This window comes from Malaclemys terrapin, chromosome 1 (assembly GCF_027887155.1).
Source record: "Malaclemys terrapin pileata isolate rMalTer1 chromosome 1, rMalTer1.hap1, whole genome shotgun sequence".
NCBI classification, from domain to species: Eukaryota; Metazoa; Chordata; order Testudines; family Emydidae; genus Malaclemys; species Malaclemys terrapin.
The window spans coordinates 272157047-272179800 of record NC_071505.1 but is presented as its reverse complement, the minus strand read 5'-3'; the positions used below and the strand labels follow the sequence as shown (position 1 = coordinate 272179800).

Below are 22754 nucleotides of genomic sequence, written 5' to 3'. Positions count from 1 at the left end.
AAGAGGTTTTCAAAGGCCTCGTGATGTCCACAGAAGCTGTTCAGCAGCATTTCAGAGGGGAGCCTGTGGGTGATAAAACAGCTTTAAGCAACATTTAACACCCAGTCAGATCGCCAATAGGAAAAATCAGTAGGATGTGCAGGGACCTCCATAGCTCCATCCCATCACCTTCCCTGGGGCAAAGCCTTGTAGAGGCCGGAACTTACTGCACTGAACTGTGCAAGTGTGGGCAATTCCCTCTTTTATTGCTCCTGATTGGACTCCAATAGTTTGACTCCATTTTTCTTGCAAAAGTGAAGGTGACAACGTTGCCCTATATATTTTCATGATGCAGGTCATTAGTATGAAAAATCATTCTTCACTAGCTCATGATTCAAAACCCAGCACTTAGAATAGGGCTCACAAAAATAAAGGAATTTTCTCATGTTGACAAATCACAAAGAAAGAAAATTAAATAGAACATTAAATAAAAATGACTGAGCAGCTGCCTTCTCTTTGAGTGCATGTTTTACTTCCAACACGTTTCAACAACAGACTTTGTGGAGGCAGAATATTTCACAGTTATCATCATTTTGCTATGAGAAGGTCTGATTAAAACCTACACTTCAGTGTTTACTATTTATATATTATTCCATTAAAATGGTATATATTATACTGACTGCATTCTCTTTTAACCCATGTTTACCTTCTGTCGATCGTGAGTCAAAATCTAATGTACACCTGTGCTTTGGTAACTATAGCCACAATGCTCCTCATAATGTTTTTGCTCTGACATATAATATTTCTATTGAAGATGGCAGAGAATACATCTAGTTAATATGTATTTTCCTGAAATACACTAAATTGACCTTTTACATAATTTGTCTGTTGCATTTAGATTCCAATTTGCATACTTACATTTTGTTTTTTTTCCCCTTTACCTCTATGGTCGTGCCCTATTTTTGTGACACCCCAAATCCTTAGATTATCAATGACACAGATAATCCCCAATTTCAGAAGAGAGAGAGCTAGTGCTTCCCAAGTCTGAATGGCTAAGAAGGGGGGCCCACCAAGTCCATAATGAGACAACTATCTTCTTCTCCAGAGCTGGCTGGCCTATCTGATATGGGACTAGAATACTGCAGTGGAGTTTCAAGTTTGCTAAATTCCACTGCTGTAATTCTCAATCCCTTCTTTCCTGGTCTTGACACAAGAACAGAACAGGTAGGAGGTTGCAAAGATGTTTTTAAGTCACCTTTGAACATCTTGAATTTTCACCTTAGCCTATGGCATAAATTACAGTAGCTCAGGGCTGCTCTAATGGGCTTCTTGGGGCTGTATGGCAGCCAAGAATAGCTTTAGTATATCATGCTCTGGTCATACTTCCCATGCTGGGGACTGGCTCTGAGCTAGTCCCCTTCCATTCTTACAGCTCTACATCAGTTGGAGATCCCTGTTATACAGGAGCTATTTCGAGGAGGTTGTTTCCTCCCCTTTTATGCCATCAGTGTAGCATAAAAGGACTGGGGAAGAAAAGAGAATCCAGGTCTACAGAATTACAGTTTCACAAAGGGGCCTCTCCAGTAGAGGGGCTTCCATCACTGCCTCCCCCAAAGGCTATGACAGACCTTTGATTAACAAGGAATGTTAATTAATCAAATCTGGTAATTGAGGCTCCAAGGTATCATATTTCATGAACAATTCGTGTTTCTTTCAGAAATGTGAATAAATATTAATGTTTTAAACAAAATATTCAGTAGCTTTCATTGTCATTCAGAAAGAATTAAACATCCCATTTAAAAAAAACTTAACTGTTATGGAAACAACAAAGTGGGGAAACACACCTAGAGATCCTCATGATCTTATTAGCCAACCTTGGCCTTTTATTACCCATTCTCCCAATTGTCACTTTCATCTATGCCAAGTCTAAAACCAGGCCCTAGTCTACAAAGATTTAAGAACATGAGTAATCCCATGGACTTCAGTGGGACTATACGCATGCATAATCAAGTTAAGCAACCATGCAACTCTTTGCTGGACTGGGGTCTTAGATTGATAATTATTTGTAGCAGAGGCCATGTCATGTTTTTAATTTGCTCTATAAGGGACTTAACACCATTTGGGGTAAATACAATGATAAACAACCACAATAGTATACTGCTTGACATACCATTATTGATTACTATAAAAGACTGTCAGTAAAAAAAAAAAAAAATCTTTCTATTGAATGTCAATGAGCAAGAAAAGGAAATCACTCACAGCAATGGAAGTACCATACAAAATTGTTCTAATATAATTGAAATAAAGGCATCTGGCCTACTTTTAGCTGAATATGAAATAGTTTAAAACAGTGGCTCTCAACCTTTCCAGACTACTGTACCCCTTTTCAGGAGACTGATTTGTCTTGCATACCCCCAAATTACACCTCATTTAAAAACTACTTGCTTACAAAATCAGACCTAAAAATACAAAAGGGTCACAGCACACTAGTACTGAAAAATTGCTGACTTTCTCATTTTTATAATTATAAAATAGATCAATTGGAATATAAATATTGTTCTTACATTTCAGCGTATAGTACACAGAGCAGTATAAACAAGTCATTGTCTGTATCAAATTTTAGTTTGTACTGACTTTGCTAGTGCTTTCTATGTAGCCTGATGTAAAACTAAGCAAATATCTAGATGAGTTGATGCACACCTTGGAAGACCTCTGAGTACCGCCCGAGGTACGTGTACCCCTGGTTGAGAACCACTGGTCTAAAGGCTTCTATTTGCACCTGTAGTAATTTCTGAAAAAAACAGCTATATTAAGAATGCCCAGTTTATCATCCCATTGAGGTCATGAATCAAATCCAATACATACATTGAAAATATAAAGCAAATTATGTATTCCAGATGTGGTGCAACCTTGTATTCACAATTGTAAAGGAGGAATTCATCATCAGCTCATACATAAGTAGAATATTTCCAAATTATCTACTATCTGAGATTTTCTGTTTTAATTTTTTTTTAATTGATGCCTATGCAAATCTATTGCAGTTAACACTCTGTTTAATTCAGACTTGGGTATTATGGCTCAACTTATCAGTTTGCTGTAACATTCCAAACATATTTCTCCTTTGTGATGTTTATTCACCTTGATTATATTAATAAAGACACTGCTGAGTGGAATGATAGAAACATCTTTTCTGTAACTCCCAGAATTTGACCAAACTAAATCACAGACATTGTGTGTGTGTTTAGCCACCATTGATTAAAAGCAGAACACCACATAGCAAGGAATAATTGTCGGGGCTCTTATAGGCAAGGCCAAATTGCAGCAATTTGCAGTTTTTTGCTAATCAGAATGGGACGAAGAAAAAAAGGTTAACAGGCTATGAAAATGAAAGGGAGGAAGTGGATAGCGACCTTGGTTCTGACATTTAAGTTTTATTTTTGTTATGTCTAGAAATACTAAAAATGCTTTGCTAATAAGAGATAATAAGCAATTTGCTGAAGCTAGAACAACTGGTGACCCACTAGGAGACACCATAAGTAATGTACTTTGTTTAAGTTAGCTATAAAAAATTAAGTGAAAAAGTACACGTTGAAGAATTTCCTGGAAGCAGTCCTGGGAGACTTTTCTCTGACACCCTACTCCACAACAAGAAGGCGACTGGCCATTGGTGACCTGCTGTTATGAAACCATCTCAGACTTTAGGTAACTATTTTGGGGGTATGCTGAACCTATTACATATATATGTGTGTGTGTGCTCAAAACCTAATAAAAAGGAATTTTTGGTGAGGCACTCTGGTTTGTAACAATCATTCATCAGATGGAGGATCTATGTCCCCACTGATTTATTCCTGACACAATATTAAAATAATAATAATAATAAAAAAAAAATAAGTTACCACTGCTTTGGGTTCTGAAAACCCTGGGAAACAGTCTCCCCTTACATCACTTCTTGCTGGAATCAAACAAACATGCATTTTTTACCAAGTTCACCCATAAAAAAACAAAAAATTGATAGTACCCTATTGCTGTTGTCAAGCTACATTAGTATGGAGTATAGGTTCCCAGACACATTATAAAGATAAGGGATGCGATTTTCATTTACCCTAAGGCCATTTTACACCACTGAGCAGAATAAAGACAGAGTTACAGTGGGAAAAAACAGTTAAATCCTCTTTAAGACCTTTTTCTACTACCAGAATGGCATAAAGAAAAGTCTGAATATAAATGGGAATCTGGCCTAAGTATTGATCCTGGAAAATTTTCAAGAGATGTGACAGTGTTGCTGTTTTTTTCCTCTTTTTTATTGCAATAAAATTATATAAAGAAATATAAATATTGTTATTGTATGGCATTTGTAGATTTCATACATCCTTTTATTTTCTTCTTTCTTTTCACTTCTGAGGGTAAGTCTACACTACCCGACGGATCGGTGGGCAGTGATCGATCCAGCCGGGGTCTAGTCTAATCTAGATGCGATAAATTGACCCCCAAGCGCTCTCCCATCGACTCCTGTACTCCACCGCCGTGAGAGGCGCAAGCAGAGTCGACAGCAGAGTGGCAGCAGTCGACTCACAGCAGTGAATACACCACGGTGAGTAGGTCTAAGTACGTCGACTTCAGCTACGTTATTCAGGTATCTGAAGTTGCATAACTTAGATCGATTCCCCCTCTCCCCCAGTGCAGACCAGGCCTGAGTCCCGCTACCAAAAGTAAGGGGCTCAGAGCTGTGGGGGTGGGGCTGGCTAGAAGCTCCAGCCCTGGGGCAGAAAATGTCAGGGAGGTCAGTAGAAGTCACAGATTCTGTGACTTCCGTGACATAATCGTAGCCTTAATTATAAGCTCTTTGGGGCAGGAAGTGTCTTTTTTCCCTCTGTTTACATAGTACCTAGTACAATGCGGTCTTGATCTATGACTAGGGCTCATAAGCACGATGATAATACAAATTAATAATAAAATAATAATAATAATAATAATAATAATAAAAAATATGGTATTTTTAAAGCAATACGACTTTTGTGTTTAGACAAGGCCTATGACTCTGTGGTGTCCCCTACGCACTACATTAAGGGAGAGAAAAGGAGAGCCAGGTGCCTAATAAGATCTGCATTGGCAACAATTTCTTTAAAAAGCAAGTTTCAGAGTAGCAGCCATGTTAGTCTGTATCCGCAAAAAGAACAGGAGTACTTGTGGCACCTTAGAGACTAACAAATTTATTAGAGCATAAGCTTTCGTGGACTACATCCGAAGAAGTGGGCTGTAGTCCACGAAAGCTTATGCTCTAATAAATTTGTTAGTCTCTAAGGTGCCACAAGTACTCCTTTTTTAAAAAGCAAGGAAATTAACAGAAAAATCTTTGTCACCTTTAAGTTAAGACCCACCTTCATATCTATGTAGGCATAGCAAAGAACATTACAGTTCAACAAACCAAAGCATTGACAAATATGAATTAGGACAGGTAAGAATAGACAGATAAATATTCAAATATAATAACTGTTCATACAATCTCTCCGATAGATATATAGGTATTTAATATAACATTTTTCACAGAAACACCCATATTTATTTGAAGACACACTTCCTGTCAACTTTCTGTGGTCTTAATTTCAATATAGTTAATAAAATATTATTTTAAAAATAATTATTTTAGGGTTGGCATTCTCCTTATGGGAAAGGTATTTTTAAATCAATTAATTGTAAGCAATTCCATGCCATGGGAAAGATTTTGAATAGACAAAAAAAAAAAAAAAAAAAAAGACTGTCATGGCACATTCTACAGCTAGCTTGACAGGCCTGGTCTGTTCCACTAATGCAGTCAGAAGATAAAAGAATTAGCACTGATGACTGAAAACTAAAGACTAACATTTCCACATCTACTCAAGCACCATGGGGACTTAAAATCTCCCCATCAGCTATAAGGCTTGTACAGAAAAACACAGTTCTGGCCCTGAACAATTCTGATAACAGTGAAGAAGCACACTGTCTTTTGAATAACATCCTTGATGGTAAAATATACATCAAATAAAACTAATCACATACACAAGGGATGCAAAGTTAATGCCAGCAATCCTAGGACAAGAAAGAAATAATTATTTAAAAAATAATGTAAACTCCAAAAATATAGGCTTGCCAAGCCATTGAAGTTTTAGTGCTCCAGCACCACTACTTCCTGGGGAATTCATGAACACCCTATTAATTCAGTATACATATGGATATACATGTGGGACATAACTAGTACTAAGTTGGTTTTAATGACTGCACTTAATATTTAGACAATTAAAATACGTCCCTGGGAAGTTCGCTGGTCGTTATCAGTTAATATAAATTCTTCACTATTTTCAGAACTAAATGAAAAACAAATTTATTTGACTTAGCTTTCCATCAATAGGGTCTCCTCCTCCTCCTCCCTCTGCCTTTCTCTCTTTTACACACACACACACACACACACACACACACACACACACACTCATTCACAATTCTAAAACCCTGTAAATTAATCTAGTTATTCTGCTTACACTCTAGAAAAGGAGAAAGTGACATTGTTTTGTTATAAAGAAGAAATTTAATTTTACGAACACCAACCTTATGACCCAGTTATACAAACCATTTTTCCCTCAAAGGAAAAAAAATAAATCACATAAAGAAAATAATGTAGATGAATAACAAGTCGACAGCCCTTCATATCCCAATATCTTGAATATAGTGTAAATTGCTTTGCAGGGGTTTGAAGGTCGAGGAAGCACTATACTGCAACTTATTTACTGTACATATTGTAATTTTGAAAGGTTGAATTCTATGAACTTTTTGATTGAACTCCTCTATTCCTAATTTGTTTTTAAAATAGAGGTTCTACTATATATATATTTTTTTCTTTTCTTACTTACATATTTTGCCATTTTAGGGTTGTGCAACAAACTTAAATAGAATCTAACCTTTACCATAAGCCTTAGCTGGAATCAATACTTCATCTTTTCATTCTCTCAGGAATAAGTTACCTCAGTTTTTGCCTCTCTTTCCTCAGATGCCAGCTGTTTTATTCCATTTACCATCGTAGGGTATGTCTTCACAGCCAAAAAAGGCGATTTTAAAAAATTTGGGTTAGATAACCCACATTAGGTAACTTGGGTTAAAACAGTAGTGAAAACACAGCAACTCAGTTTTCAACTCAGTTAGCAGCTCAAGTTCAATCGCAGGCACCTCTACAGGCTTTACCTCAAGCTGCTAACCCAAGTTAAAAGCTTAGCTGCAGTGTCTTCACTACTATTTTAACATGAGTTTGCTAACCCAAATTAAGAACACACTTTTTATTTCTTTTTGGCAGTGAAGACATACCCTTAGATGCCCAACTCTGTACTCTCTCCACCTTAACTATGACAAACAGAATGACCAAAGCTGGACATTATATTCCAAATGCTATCTAAACTATGTATTAAAAGAGCCTTGGACTTTACACCTGTCTTGATACAAGTCAACATTTTTATAGCCTTTGTAATACTGCTGAGAGGGGGAAAAATGAGCATTTAAAAGGCAAAAGGTGTTATAGAGCAGTCTAGCTAAGAATTAAAGTCATTTCACATTATAAACCTGATATTCAATCACAACATCCAAGTTTGCCAAGAAGAAATCAATACTCTGAATTTTTTACAAGTCACATTTCATGATAAGCTAGTTTTTTTTTTTTCTGGGATGTTTGGTGGGGAAACAGAAAAGGAGTTCTGAAGTTATGATATTTCAAAAATTTGTGTTATTCACTTTTTTAAAGATTTCCTAAAAGTTTTCAGAACATCATATATCTAAAATGGATTGCTATAAAAACTCTTTTTTTGTTGGTTTCACGGGCCACACTGAGAAAGCTTTGGGGGAGGGAGAGAATTAAAGGGATGGGAGAGAGAAGAGAGAGATGGGAATGTGTGGGGGGGAGGATTTTCACAGATTCATAGATTCCAAGGCCAGAAGGGACTACTGTGATCATCTAGTCTAACCTGAACAACACAGACCAACCATGGAATAATTCCCAGACCGTATCTTTTAGAAAAACATCCAATCTTGATTTAAATGCTGCCAGTGATGGAGAAACAATCACACCGCTTGGTAAGTTGCTCCAATGGCAGGGCCGGCTCCAGGCACCAGCCCAGCAAGCAGGTGCTTGGGGCTGCCAAGGGGAAGGGGCGGCACGTCGGGCTGTTCGGCTGCAATTCGCCGGTGGGTCCCTCTTGGAGGGAAGCACCTGCTGCCGAATTCCCGCCAAAGAAGAAAGCAGTGCGGTGGAGCTGCCGTTGGAGTGCCCAACCCTGGAGCCAGTCCTGTCCAATGGTTAATTATTTTTAGAGTTAAAGTTTACACCTTATTTGAAGCTAAACAGCTTCAACTGCAATTTCCAGCCGTTGGATGGTATTATACTTCCTCTGCTAGATTGAAGAGTCCATTAATAAATATTTGTTCCCCAGGTAGATACTTATACACTGTAATCAAGACACACCTTAACCTTCTCTTTGTTACACTGACGGAGCTCATTTATTTAGCTTATCAATAGAAAGGCATGTTTTCTAATCCTTTAATCATTCTTGTGGCTCTGGTCTGAACCCTTTCCAATTTTTCAAAATCCTTCTTGAATTGCGGGCACGCAAACTGGACACAGTATTACAGTAGTGATCACACAAGTGCCAAATACAGTTGTAAAATAACCTTTCTACTACTAATCTAGATTCCCCTGTTTATGCATCCAAGGATCTCATTAGCATTTTTGGCCACAGCATTGCACTAGAAGCTTACATGCAATTGATTATCCAGCATGACCCCCAAATCTTTTTCAGAGTCACTGCTTCCCAGGATAGAGTCCTCCTTCATGAGTTATACATTTACATGTAGACATATTAAAACATATAGCAGGGATCAGCAACCTTTGGCATGCGGCCCGCCAGGGTAAGCACCCTGGTGGGTTGGGCCGGTTTGTTTACCTGCCACGTCCGCAGGTTCAGCCGATCGCGGCTCCCACTGGCCACGGTTTGCCGCTCCAGGCCAACGGGGGTGGCGGGAAGTGGCGGCCAGCACATCCCTCGGCCTGCGCTGCAGCCCCCATTGGCCTGGGATGGTGAACCGTGGGCAGTGGGAGCCAGGATCAGCGAACCTGTGGACGCAGCAGGTAAACAAACTGGCCCGGCCCGCCAGGGTGCTTACCTAGCAGGCCACGTGCCAAAGGTTGCTGATCATATAGTGTTGGCTTGCACGCAGCTTACCAAGCAACCCAAATTACACTGCATCAGTGACCTGTCCTCTTCATTATTTACCACTTCCCTAATTTTTGTATCATCTAAAAACTTTATGAGGGAAGATTTTATGTTTTCTTCCAGGGCATTGATAAAAATGTGAACTAGCGTAGGGCCAAGAACCAATCCCTGTGGGGCCCCACTAGAAACACCCATTCAATGATGATGATTCCCTGTTTACAATGACATTTGAGACCTATCAGTCAGACAGCTTTTAATCCATTTCATGGAGGAGAAGAATGTTAGTGGGGAGGAATATAAAGATATAATAATACAAAGAGCTTGTAATGGAGTTCATATACCCATCACTGTAGTGCCACTTCTTAGGTCAGAACTCCAGAGGGAGCATGAGAACATCAGGAAGCATTGTGACTCAGCAACTCCTATCTGAGGCACAATTCTTCTACTGTACTGCAGAGGTGTGCACTGGGGGCAGGGAAGGGTAAGGTGAGGTGCTGCAGACCTTAAAAGGATGTGCCATGGTCCACTTCACGCAATCAGCCAACTCTACCCCTTCCTGCAGGTTGGAAAACCACAGCAGCTCTAACAAAACAAGTGGATGCAGATACAGCCATGTTAGACTAAGACACATCCTGGTCTCAGGAAAGTGGATGAAAAGGGATAATGCCTTGCAAAGGGAATTAGAAAAAGTGCCTTTCCCACCCCAGAAAAGTTGCTCAAACTTCCTACTGGAAAGGGAGAATTCCTACATGTGCTGAATAAAGAAGTGATATAATGAGGAGATAACAGGAGAGTGGGTGAGACCTGGGGGATGTGGAAGCTTTGTCTCCTTCCCTCCTTTTCTATTACAAAAGCAAACAAGAAGCCAAGGTGTGTTTGGGTAGTGGTGTAAGTGGGGTGGAGTGATGGTCAGTGTTGAAGGATTATGTGGTAGTGGAAACAGTGTAAGATCCACAACAGAGCAAACCTGGCTGGCTTCTTTAACTGCTTATTTCCACACTTAAAAAAAAAAAGATGTAAAACTTTTGTAAATGGTGTGACTATCTGGAGAGTGTTTGCTGGACTGCACTAACACACACTTTCAATCTCAACTCTTTAACTGAAATTTATTTTTCGAAGTATTGTAAAAATAATTGGGGATAGCTCAAAGAATGCATTTGACCATTGTACAACAGTTAAACAAATGGGATGCGAAGATGCACTGAAGAAGGCATAGAAAAACAGTTAATAAAACATTATAATGACATTACATTAAACAGTATGATCTTTGGGAACTGCATTCAGTTTTATTCACATATCCTTAAGATATTACAGCAGAAAATTAAAAGGTCAGGAAAAGGGCAATAAATATGGCTGAAGTATAACAGGATGTGTGTATGACAAGAGATTGTAAGACCTAGAATTATTTGGCAAGGAAAGGAGAATAAATACAAGGGGACCTTCAAAGTACCATTGGTGACTGAAACTAAATTATAGTATTTCCCCATCTGCTCGTGCACATGGGATTTAATCTGGAAGTCTTATAGAAAAACCAAACAATTCCACCACTGAATTCCTCTGATAACAGTGCAGAAGCACACAATCTTTTCAAATTTAATTTAATTTTAATTATTCAAAATTATGACAGATACAGTACAAAGTGATCAGTCTTTCTCTCATAATATGAGAACAAAAGGTCACTTGATGAAGTTAATGCCTGCTAATTTTAGAACCAAAAAGGTACTTCTGTTTCACATAGGAGTAACATTCTGCTTCACATAGTGTAGTCTGTCTGTTGAATTTACTGGCACAAAAAGTCATTGAACCAAATACATCAGTTAGATTTAAAACCAGGGTGGGTTATTTTTTGTTTATGTTTGTAAGTATGCAAACTAAGATCAATCAGAACTCATGTTGTAGGGCATAAAATGATCACCTGCAGGGGTCAAAAAGGAATGTCACTCATGTACAGCACTGCAAAGTCATTGCTGCCAGAAAAGTGAGGGTGGAAAACTTCCTCTGAAGATCAGCTATGGGGTATATTGCCAGAGAAGAGGGACAATAAATCTGGTCTAATGTGTATATCCTAGTTCTTAACTACATGCTTTCTTCATGGCTTCCATATTTTGGACTCCAAACAATGTAACGGGATATTACCATCAGATTGATTAAGATACTTTTCTTCTTCCCCTAACAGGAGTGAGTCCTTCCCTTCTGCTTGAGTCAGGCAGGATGATTAACAAAGTGCGAGGCACAGCTCTAAAGAGGAAAAGCTGCTCCTGGGCAGTTTCTAGCTTGTAGGGCCAAATGAACAACCTAACTGGGTGAATAAATGAGTTGTAGCAAAATCTGAGCAACTGGTTAGCAACCTGGACTTTTTCCCATCCCCCCTCATGTTGCTGAACCTGGTGTGGGTAGGCAGGAAGATTAGGAAGCAATGCCCCTTCCCCAAACTCCAGTTGCTAAGCAGCTAAAATTCACTGGTTGTACATCTCCAGTGCATATTCTGCTTCTAATTGATTCCTCATAGAATTACTTTTATTTTTTAAAGAGGGGAGGTGCCAAATGACACATGGGGATAAATGACTTAGTTTCATGTATGTGATTGGATACTGCCATTTGATACTGGTGTGGAGGTGACAAAATCTAAATGAACAGATACATGTGGATGATGTACATAAAGAAAAGGATGTATGCTGTCTCCCTGCACATGGGAAATGCTGAGAGGTTAAATGGTATGTAACAAGTGATTACTGTGTACGGTATCTAGTAGCTGTGAATATAAGTGCATTATGCTACTGCAAGCAGCTAATAGTTCCAAAACACTAAATCAACTAATTTGCATTTTTGCAATGTGTTAGATTCACAGGGGACACAGGGTGATTAATAAACTTGAGATATTCCAAGAGTTCAAGCTATGTGCTGTACAGCAGGTTAATATGCAGCCTGAGTAACACTCTCCTGATGGATGGTAATTACATCTATACACTCTACAAACAAGTCATTGTGTGAAATACCACTGTACTTAGAAAGCTTAGAATGCCATCTTAACTCAAAAGGAAACTGGATTCCAGAATAACATAGTGTAACTAGAGAACTAGTCCATCCAAGCAGACTCTGAACTATGAAGTTACTGTGTCTGTGTAATGCATGAAGTACAGTACACTAAAAAGATTTTTTAGCCACAGAATGCAATGGCATATTTCTATAACCACAATATCCTAATCCTATTTAAAAAAATCATATCTTTTCTTATTGATCAAATTTGATATGATCCTGTAATATATAGAACTCAACCAGTATGCATATATTTTGCATATTTATCAGCTATATGATTACAAGTTCATTTGCATGAAAAAAAGAATTAGTCAACTAATATATACGCATATAAACTTCTGCACTTGTTTTTCTATTTCAAAAGTCCAACAAAGTATTTTATAGGAAGAAATAGAGCACAGATACTTAAGGGACATAAGAATACCATGTGGCCTCTCAAGGCCTTTATCCCTAATTATGCATTTTTAATAGGTTAATTTGTTGTTTTCACAGGTTTTATCAAATCTTATATATTGCAATCTTAGCATCATATGATTGGTGCACATAAACTAGTTAATTCCCATCTCCAAAGTATGTCTAGTTTCCTCTTTTGTTTATCATAGTCTCCTTCTTCTCCTGAATGTAATGTTTTATTGCTCATTCTCTCAACAGTTCTGTCTTTTAAATATCTTTTCTGAAAATAAATCCATCCTGAACTATTTATAGGTTAGTCCTTTTCTTTTTTCCATGAGTTGCCCCATTCCATTTTTAAACTTGACCACAGTGCTGCTGCTTAAACGTGTAATTTGCATACTGTGGATCTTGGGTCAAGAAAACAGTTTTGAATATTATCAAGTTGCCTCCAGATTAAGTACTCTACAAAAAAAACCATAGACCATGCTTCAGGGAAAGATGTAAAACTGGTGTCAGCAGTTATTTTTGTTGTGTCTTAACCTAACCATGTAAGTACTACAAGTACAGTACAAACAGTTATGAACACCAGAGTTACGAACTAACCGGTCAACCACACACCTCATTTGGAGCCAGAGGTACTTAATCACACACACACACACACACACACACACACACACAAAGAAGCAAATGCAGTACAGTACTGTGTTAAACATAAACTACTAAAAAAAAAGAGAATTTTTAAAAAAGATTTGATGAGATAAGAAAACTGTTTTTGTGCTTGTTTCATTTAAATTAATATTATTAAAAGCAGTGTTTTTCTTCTGCGCAGTAAAATTTCAAAACTGTATTAACTCAATGTTCAGTTGTAAACTTTTGAAACAAAAACCATAACATTTTGTTCAGAGTTACCAACAACCTCCATTCCCAAGAAATTCAAAAATCCTACTCACAGATCTCCATTGTTCTTCAATTTAAGTCTTTAATGACTATACTTCATTTCCTATCCAAGTCTCATTAGTTTACATTGTTGTCCACTGAATTGAATTAGCTCCTCATTTTCAGAGACCAAGTCTACACCAAATTTAGGACTTTCGTTCCACTATATGTTTCTCCCCTCCTGTTATTTTAACTGAAGAAACTGCAAAGGTACATGTAAACAAACATGAACTTTTTTACTGACCCTTCTGCAACCTTCTTTATTATCTCCATTAACCCTGCACTGTTACCCTTTACCAAAACCATCTGCTTTCAGTCCATAAGCCAGTTTTTGCTGAAGCAGTTTTCTTCTCACTGCCTTTACACATCAATTGTTAGGGTAGCACATCATGACAAGCTGCCCTTGAATTTTTGATAAATTATGTCACTGCTGCATTTTCCTCTACTCACTCACTCATGAGCTCAAAAATTCATGAATATTCATTTGACTTCTCTCTTTCAAGAATCCATGATCATCGCCCCATGTAAATGACCTGGGGCCTACTTATCTGAAAGACCATCTCTCTCCCCTCACTTGAATCAGGGAGAGGGGGAAGCTGCAAAGATATTCTCTGTGAGGGCCCCTCAGCTTTGGATATCACTTCCCTATTGCTCCTAGCCATGAATGGATGGAAAGGCAATGATGAGGGATCTTTAAAACCTAAGCATGGTGGGTTTTTTGTTTATTTATTGCTGCTGAGTGATTGGTGATTGCTATGTATAATCTTGATTAATTGTTGGAGGAGGTAGGAGAAGAAGACAGAGAAACAGTACAATCTATGCTTGCAGATTTAAGAAATTTTCAGGAGTGCCTAGAGCACAGAATAAGTATTCCTTTTTTATGGTAATGTTTATAAATCAAGGTAACTAAATACCAGTGTATGAATGCACTAGACCCCTCATTTTTGGTCCCACTGTTTCAGGACTTCATCATTTCTAACACTGAGTATCTCACTCACCTTACTGCCCACTGTAACTTCAAATAAACTGTAGAGGAAAACCACTTATCAGAGGCCAAAAATCTTTTCTTCATTCTTCCTCCACTTGACATCTTCCACATTAAGAAGCCCTTCTGCCAATCCAGTATTGAAAAGCATCTTGATCATCATTTCTAATTGTTAAATTCTTCATATATCGTTAATAACAAGCATCTCTTACAGATCAAGCTATAAAAATGCAGTACTTAGGCAAATCTGAGAAGCCCTGCAAGTATCTTATCAAAGGGTTCTGCAAAACGTAGGACACTTCCTTGACTTTTTACAAAATATATCAAGTAGATGTTATTTGTCCTGGTCTTTCCTTTTACAGTGCTGCTTACATGTAATAACTTTTTACAATTGTGGCCTTTTAAAAAAAATCACCATTTCTCAGATACTTTGGCAATGTAGAGGGGCCTAAAAGTGGGTAACAAGTGTAATTTACACTTATTTTAAGGCTGTTACATTACCAGAGCGGTGTGAAGAGACCTTTATGTAAATGAGAATTCAAGCCAAAGTATTGAAGAATTTCAAAATCTGTGGCACTCCTAGGACAAAGTGAGCATTGAAAGAAAGGAGTTTAATTTCTTTTGTGCAAAAAGACTAAGATACATATCCCATGTCCTCATTGTGGATTATTTATCTAAAGATTTGCCTTTCAAATACAACATACTTTTATGACTAAAAGAACTCTTACTATTTAGCCATAATTTTACCATACCCACACCATTCTTTTATGTTTTCAAGGGTATCAACAATGTTAAAACCAACCAAATGTAACAGAACATCCCACTTTTGGTTCTTGGTGCATTACTCCTTGTCATGAACATGCAGCTAAGGGTAGCATAAAATCCCTCCTTTACCTATAAAGGGTTAAGAAGCTCAAATAATCTGGTTGGCACCTGACCAAAAGGGGAGAAGATACTTTCAAATCTTTGGGGGAAGGTTTTTGCTTTGTGCTGTGCGTTGTTCTCTATGAGACAAAGAGAGAGACCAAGCAAGAAATCCAGCTCCTACTGAAATGATGCATCTAATATTACAGAAATAATAAGTAATAGCAAGGAAATGCATTAGATTATCTTTTGTTTTAGCTTGTGAATTTTCCCTATGCTAAGAGGGAGGTTTATTCCTGTTTTTTTGTAACTTTAAAGTTTTGCCTAGAGGGTAATCCTCTGTGTTTTAAATCTTATTACCCTGTAAAATTACCTTTCATCCTGATTTTACAGAGGTGCTTCTTTTACTTTTTTCTTTATAATAAAGTTCTGTTTTTAATAATAGGGTCTGGTCTGTGCTCACCTTGATTACCTATTTGGTTGGCATATTATTCTCAAGCCTCCCCAGGAAAGCGGCTTGGGGGGATATTTTGGGGAAACAGGAACTCCAAGCGGTCCTTTTCCTGAATCTTTGTCTAACTCATTTGGTGGTGGCAGCGATATCATCCCAGGGCAAGGAATTTGTGCCTTGGGGAAGTTTTTAACCAAAGTTGGTGGAATATAAGCTTAGGGGGGGCTTTCATGAGGGTCCCCACATCTATACCCCACAGTTCAAAATGTGGAGGGAACCCTGACACTCCTATTGCTATTACCTGAAATTTGAAAATGTTCACCCATCTTCTTCATTTTTATGTAAAACTGGTATGGTTTCTAAAGTTTAAAAAAGTCCATTAGCAGGTGAACCCAGCAATTAAACTACTCTTGTCAAAAATACAATATGTTAGGAACTATACAATGCACACAGAGTATTATTTACTTTGAGTCACAGATTTAATATGTACCTCCAAAATCACAACCTGCTGGGCTACAGGTTTGCCTCTGAGTCATAAGAGTAAGGTAGTAACATAGATTCACAGCACTTAACTGCAGTGTCACAATACACTACACTGATAACCTGTGGTTGCAAAGAATTCTTAGACATTTTCCCCTTAAGTATGGGCCTTTACCCTTGTGTTCTGGCATAATTCCAATATGAGTAATATATATATTCCACCAACATAAAATGTAGTTTGACCTAACTAAAGAAATATTCTTCTTCCTTTCCTCTTCTTATACTATTGTATACAGTGTTTGTAGTAGTTTTAAAATGACTGTTGCATTCTTCTCTGAGGTGGCAGCATTTTGGTGATGGAGGGATAAAGGAATGCCTATATAGAGAACTGGTTGAAAAACAAAAACAACATTTCAGTTTTTCATCAAAATTGAAAATTCCTTGAACAGTTTAGTTGCAACGGTGGCTTTAAAAAGGTGTTATATTCAGTAAAAACATAAATAATAAAAAACAGGGCCTCTAGATCTCTTCAAAACTAGATGGATCCACAAATTGCTGCAAGAGACTCATCTTGCAAATGAGATCTATGAGAAGCTAACGGAAGAAAGGTTGCTTAGGTTCTTGTGAGAATTCTCCAATACAAAAAGTAAGGGCATAGCATTCCTTCATAACAAAGATTTCCCCTTTCTGACATCAGTGGTGAAATTCAGTTCCCAGGAACTTTATACTTTGCCTGAGGATCTTTCCACATATATTACCTACTTAATGCTCATATCCTAAACTGTCAAGACACAATATTCTTCTATCCAAATGAAATGTTTAGTGCCATATTTTTGGTATTCTGAGCTTGGTGAGAGAGAAATTGGTAGGCACAAAGGGGAATGTGTTTAGACGTCTTCAAGCCTTAAAAGTCTTCACATGTTTGTCTATATAAGACAAACCTTATATATGCCATTACTTTAACATCTGAGTACATCACAATATTTAATGTATTTTTCCTTAAAACACCCTTGAGAAGTAAGACATACTATTACACTCCTGTTTTACTGATGTAGAGCTAAGGGATACTAAATGAGTTGAACAATCCAGCACATAGGAAGTTCATGGCAGAGCAGGGAACTGAACCAACAGCTCTTAAGTGCCCTAACTACTAGATCACCTAATATTCATATCACTTTGTAGTCTAATCTCTGGCACGATGTGAGTGCCACCAGGAGCAATATACAATAACTTAAGTCATGCTTTACATAAAACAGAATTAAAAGCAAATTTTACCAAAAGATAGATTGGTGTCCCCCAATTTTCCTTTGTAATTGTTGTCCATTTTGTCAGTGATTAATTACACCACTTTCTCCACTGGCACAACTGAACAACGTTTAGCATTTCACACTTATGTCTCCCTTCTCATACCTATTATGAGAAGATTCCCTATCCAGTTAATGAACCACAATCACCAGCTTCTCTCACAAATACTGCTTAGGCAAAGTATTAACTCAATCTCTAAATATCACTCTCAGGTTACCATCAATTATTTCCTATTCTTGACCTTCAATGGTCCTACTGTCTCCTGTCCTTTAACTTTCTCTATGTCTGAAAAATGTTTATTTCTTAATTATATTCTTTTCTCTTGATTTCATACTACTGCTTGTTATGAGGTTATTTTTTAAAATATTATTTGCTAATATTTTTCTCAGGGTTGATATTTCTAACAAGCTCCTCATTTTTTATAATCACCTTTTCCCATGCACTTTTTAATCCCTGATACTATAACATGGACACTTGCACACAATCATTGTATATCTAGCTGGTATTCCATGTGATTTAATTCAATATATTACACAAATAATGAGAATTCTTAACTCCTGCAATACATTACTTCTGTATAATTATGAAACACATGTAGAATAATTAAATCCACACATCCCCATGATCACATCATATGTCCTGCAGTTTTTCATATAACTTTTATACTGCAGCAAGTTTCGTAGCCCATGAAAGTACAAAGTACGTGCTGAAGAACTCAGTGTTTTCTTCTTACTTCCATTTTATCTTTCATTTAATCCTAAAGCAATTAATATTGTGATCACTGATCATTGTTTGCCAGGATTCATCCTATTTTGGTGCTTTTAGTCAGATCCATTATAATGCAACTGTCCAAACAGTGCTCTCAGTCACACTGAAGTCAAAAGAGTTGCATATGTGGGTTGCAGAATTTGGCTTACTATATGTAATATAAAATGCTATTTCCAAATAGATGGGGAATTGACAGGGAAGTGCTCATTAACGAGCAACATGGGAACAAAATACCACAAATGAAACATATAGCCAGGTTTAAAATGTTCAACCAATATTATCACTGCAGCCAAATCTGACCAGTTAAATACAATACATTATTATGATGTTTGCCAATGTGGCAGTGGTTTAAAATTTTTTTTTCAGCTTTCCTTACCTAAACAGGAGTATAAACCTATCAGATCTCACAAGCTAAGCAAAATCAGAGCAGGTTGGTAAGAGATATCCATGACACACTTAGAGGATGAAGGAAATGGTACTGTGATTCAGGAGACAACATTCTCCCTTCTTAATCAACACTGCATCACTATTCCAGCACAGTACTCAGAATAATGTGCTTCTGGAGATGCTATACTTTAGATGAGATATACAACAGAACCATTTATGGTCATTAAATATCTCATAATACTTTTTGTAAGAATGGGACGCGTAAGCTCAAAGTCCTCACCAAATTCAACTTGAATAATCACATTCTGCCTAACTAAATTTCTTCTGTAGTTTCAATTAGATATGGTATAATTTACTTACTATTTTAACCAGTTGTGTAATGTTCCTGTTGTGAAGTTGTAGAGTTTCACTGCAGAAGTTAGCTGGGTTCTAATAATAGGCTATGTGATTCCAATATTTATAGTCTGTGGGCCTTATTCTCATTTAAAACTAATGCTCCCTTTCATCACTCCAACTTTTAAGAAGATCTAACAATAGGTGTAAATGTAATTTCAAATTAACACTTTATGGCCCCTTTACCATACCAGAGTGGTGAAAAAAATGGTGAGCCTCAATGTGAAGATTTAAAATGTAAAAGTTTTGCCAGTATAACTATGTTGTTGAGAGGGGGGATTTTTTCCCCTCACTTTAAGTATATCAGTATAGTTAAAGTGTCAAAACATCTTAGTGTGGACCAGCCTTTAAGTGAAAAATCAGATCCTGTACAATTGCTTGGTAGATTTTGTAAGAAGCTTTTGATCCATTTGGATAAGAAATGTTTTATGAATGTCAGATTGTTCTCAATGTAATCAATGAGAGTTGCACTCACTCATGCCAAGGATTGATTTGGCCAACTGTCTGTAAAACTATTTTATAAGAGAAAATGCCAAATCTGGTCATGGCTGGCTTTATTCTTACGCAAACACAAATGTCATGCCCAATTTTTTTGGTTCATTTCTACATACATGTAGTATCAGAGTTCTATAAAAAATATCCTTTAAACTGAGAGACCGTGCAGCAAGTAGTAATATGTCAAAATCTTCTCTTTGGAGGATAAATCATTTTCCAGTCTCACTGAAGCCTAAAAAGAACTTGATATTCTCTTTACACCATTCCTTCCATTTGCTTTTCAACACTGCATTACTCATACGTAAGATGGTCTGTTCACATGACAGAAACAAGAAATCTGCAGAGCAGGAGGTCAGCAACGTTGGAAGTCTGCCTATTCATTCAGGGGGCACTTCAAAAATGCCCAAATGAATTGTAGTGTTTGGTGTTACACAACTCAGACAACTTGTCTAACATTGCAGATCTGCTGCTGGGGCTTGTAAACCTAATGCAGGATGTTTCAAGCATAACTCTGTCTTATCTACTCAGAAGCAGCTCAGTTTTCCCAAATTCTTTTTTAAAAGATATTGGATCTAATACGGCCCCAGTACAACTCCTTTAAAGCAAACAGAATCTTAACCACCTAAACCAAAACTGAATTTTGTCCATCAATTCCAAGTAACACAACCCAGCTGAGCAAAAGCAACATTCACTCAGCTGACAGATAGTGATTAAATTCTTGGTTTTTCTAGTAATGTGAGAAAAAGAAACTATTAGAAATGGGTTTCTGCAGTACACAACTATTTTCATGTGCTTATAAACAAACAAAAAACCACCCTCATATACATGAGACTGCTGCTGTATATCATTCTAATTCATTATTAATCATGATTATTATGGACCATAGGATCCAATCAAGAATGAAGCCCCATCGTGCTAGGCACTGTACAAGCACAGTGGTACACAGTCCCTGCCCTGAAGAGCTTATGATCTAAATAGACAAGACAGGGGCAGAGGAAAGGAAAGGGTGTAACACAAGCAGATCCTCAATACTATCTCTGGGTGGCAATATAATGAACTGAATAACATCACCGTCCCTATGGCAATTGATTTCTCTTCTGCTGCACTCCTCTTTTCATGCAACTGGCTGATTAAACATCCTGTGATTAACTTGCTTTAAAAAAAAATGGCCTGAAACACAGATTGCAAATGTACTAAAAAAAAAAAAAGTAGTGAGTGTAGTGCTCTTTTGGGGTTCACTATAATGAAGCTGAATGATTAGTTATCAGTAACACTCGGAAACAAGGAGGAACTGTGAGCCCTAAAGACATTCATAGTCCATAAGGCAATCTGTGTTGAGTTGTATGGAAATAATGATAGTTGTAGAAAAATAATGATGAATCCATAATGATGAAACACGTCTGTTCCCTTCATAAGTATCTAATAATTATTAGAGCCTTAAAAAGAAAGACAAGACACTGGGCCTGATTCAGACTCCTGGCATTATGGAGTTGCACTAGCACCTGGTAAGAATTTGTTCCTTTGTGTTTTCCCAGCTCATTTATAGATATGTTGTTTTTGAACATCTTTGCCTTTCAAATAAACCATCACTGATCCTTATTTCAACAGTAGGTGTTAGGGTAAAAAAGGACATCGAAATGAAGAAAAATGAACAGAGGGCAGAAGCAAAGATCCACAAAAAGCTCTCTGCTTACTTCTCCTATTGTACAAAGATGCCAGATAAATTCACTGAATTCCAGTAGTGTACTACTATTATTGTATATGACACATTGAACAGTACTTAAGCTAAATGATGGTTGAAGGAATCAAATATATAAAGGGAAAAATACTTGGAGCTAAAATGAGTTAGGTTATGGAGAAACAAGTATGCTGCAGTGAAGGACACAAATTTAAAGTTACAACCATTAAGGCAGTGATACTCAGACTGAGGCTTCAGAGCCACAAGTGGCTCTTTAATGTGTCTCCTGTGGCTCTTTGCAGCACATGATATTAAACCACTGTGAGATTTAATTATTAACCAATCTAAGTTATTAATCAGTGTGCTTAAACTTAAACTGGCAATCAATGTGCTTAAACTATGTTATTAACCAATTGTAGTTGATAAAATAATAATTCTTGGTCAGTCATTTTGCTGTGAGAATTATATATCTATAAATCAGGACAGTCGATTAATCGCAGTTAACTCATGCGATTAACTAAAAAAAGTAATCGCAATTTTAAAAATCATGATTAATCGCAGTTTTAATTGCACTGTTAAACAATAGAATACCAACTGAAATTTAATTAAATATTTTGGTTTTTGTTCTACATTTTCAAATAAATTTTCAAATATATTGATTTCAATTAAAACACAGAACACAAAATGTACAGTGTTCACTTTGTCATTTTTACAGTGCAAATATTTATAATAAAATAATATGAACAAAATAAATGGTATTTTTAATGTATATATATATATACACATATGCACATATACATATACACACACACACCCCATTTCCCATCATACAGCTTAAATATGAATATATACTACTATAGTAAATGAAACAATGAATTCACACTACTGTGGCTCTTCTGGGTAATGTTGATCACTGTTTGGCTCCTGAACCACTGAAGTCTGAGTATCAGTGATTTAAAATAATACAGAATACACTGGACACTTTTCTGCATCTAAGAAAACACAAGCAAGACCCAAGCACAGTGTCTGGGGCAATCTATATATATTTTTTTTTATTGGAAGACAATTCACAAAATGTAGGAAGAACTGCAGTAAAAATAGAAAAGTCTTTTGGACATGTAGTTACATGTCTCAGCAGATGTTTTCAATTTAAATAAAAATTAGTGAAGAAAACCCATGATAAATGTAATATATAATACATCAGGGATCGGCAACCTTTGGCACATGACCTGTCAGGGAAATCCGCTGGCAGGCCAGACGGTTTGTTTACCTGCAGTTTCCTCAGGTTCGGCTGATCACAGCTCCCACTGGCCGCAGTTCGCCGGTCCAGGCCAATCTGGGCTGCGGGAAGCAGCGCGGGCCGAGGGATGTGCTGGCCGC

At 37.2% G+C, this 22754-nt stretch overlaps 1 protein-coding gene across 3 annotated transcripts in view; it reads right to left on the bottom strand.

The window, feature by feature from the left end:
- MYO16 (myosin XVI) overlaps positions 1 to 22754 on the bottom strand; it is a 588255-nt gene that overhangs the window by 374392 nt on the left and 191109 nt on the right. The gene's annotated exons all lie outside the window — the stretch shown is intronic.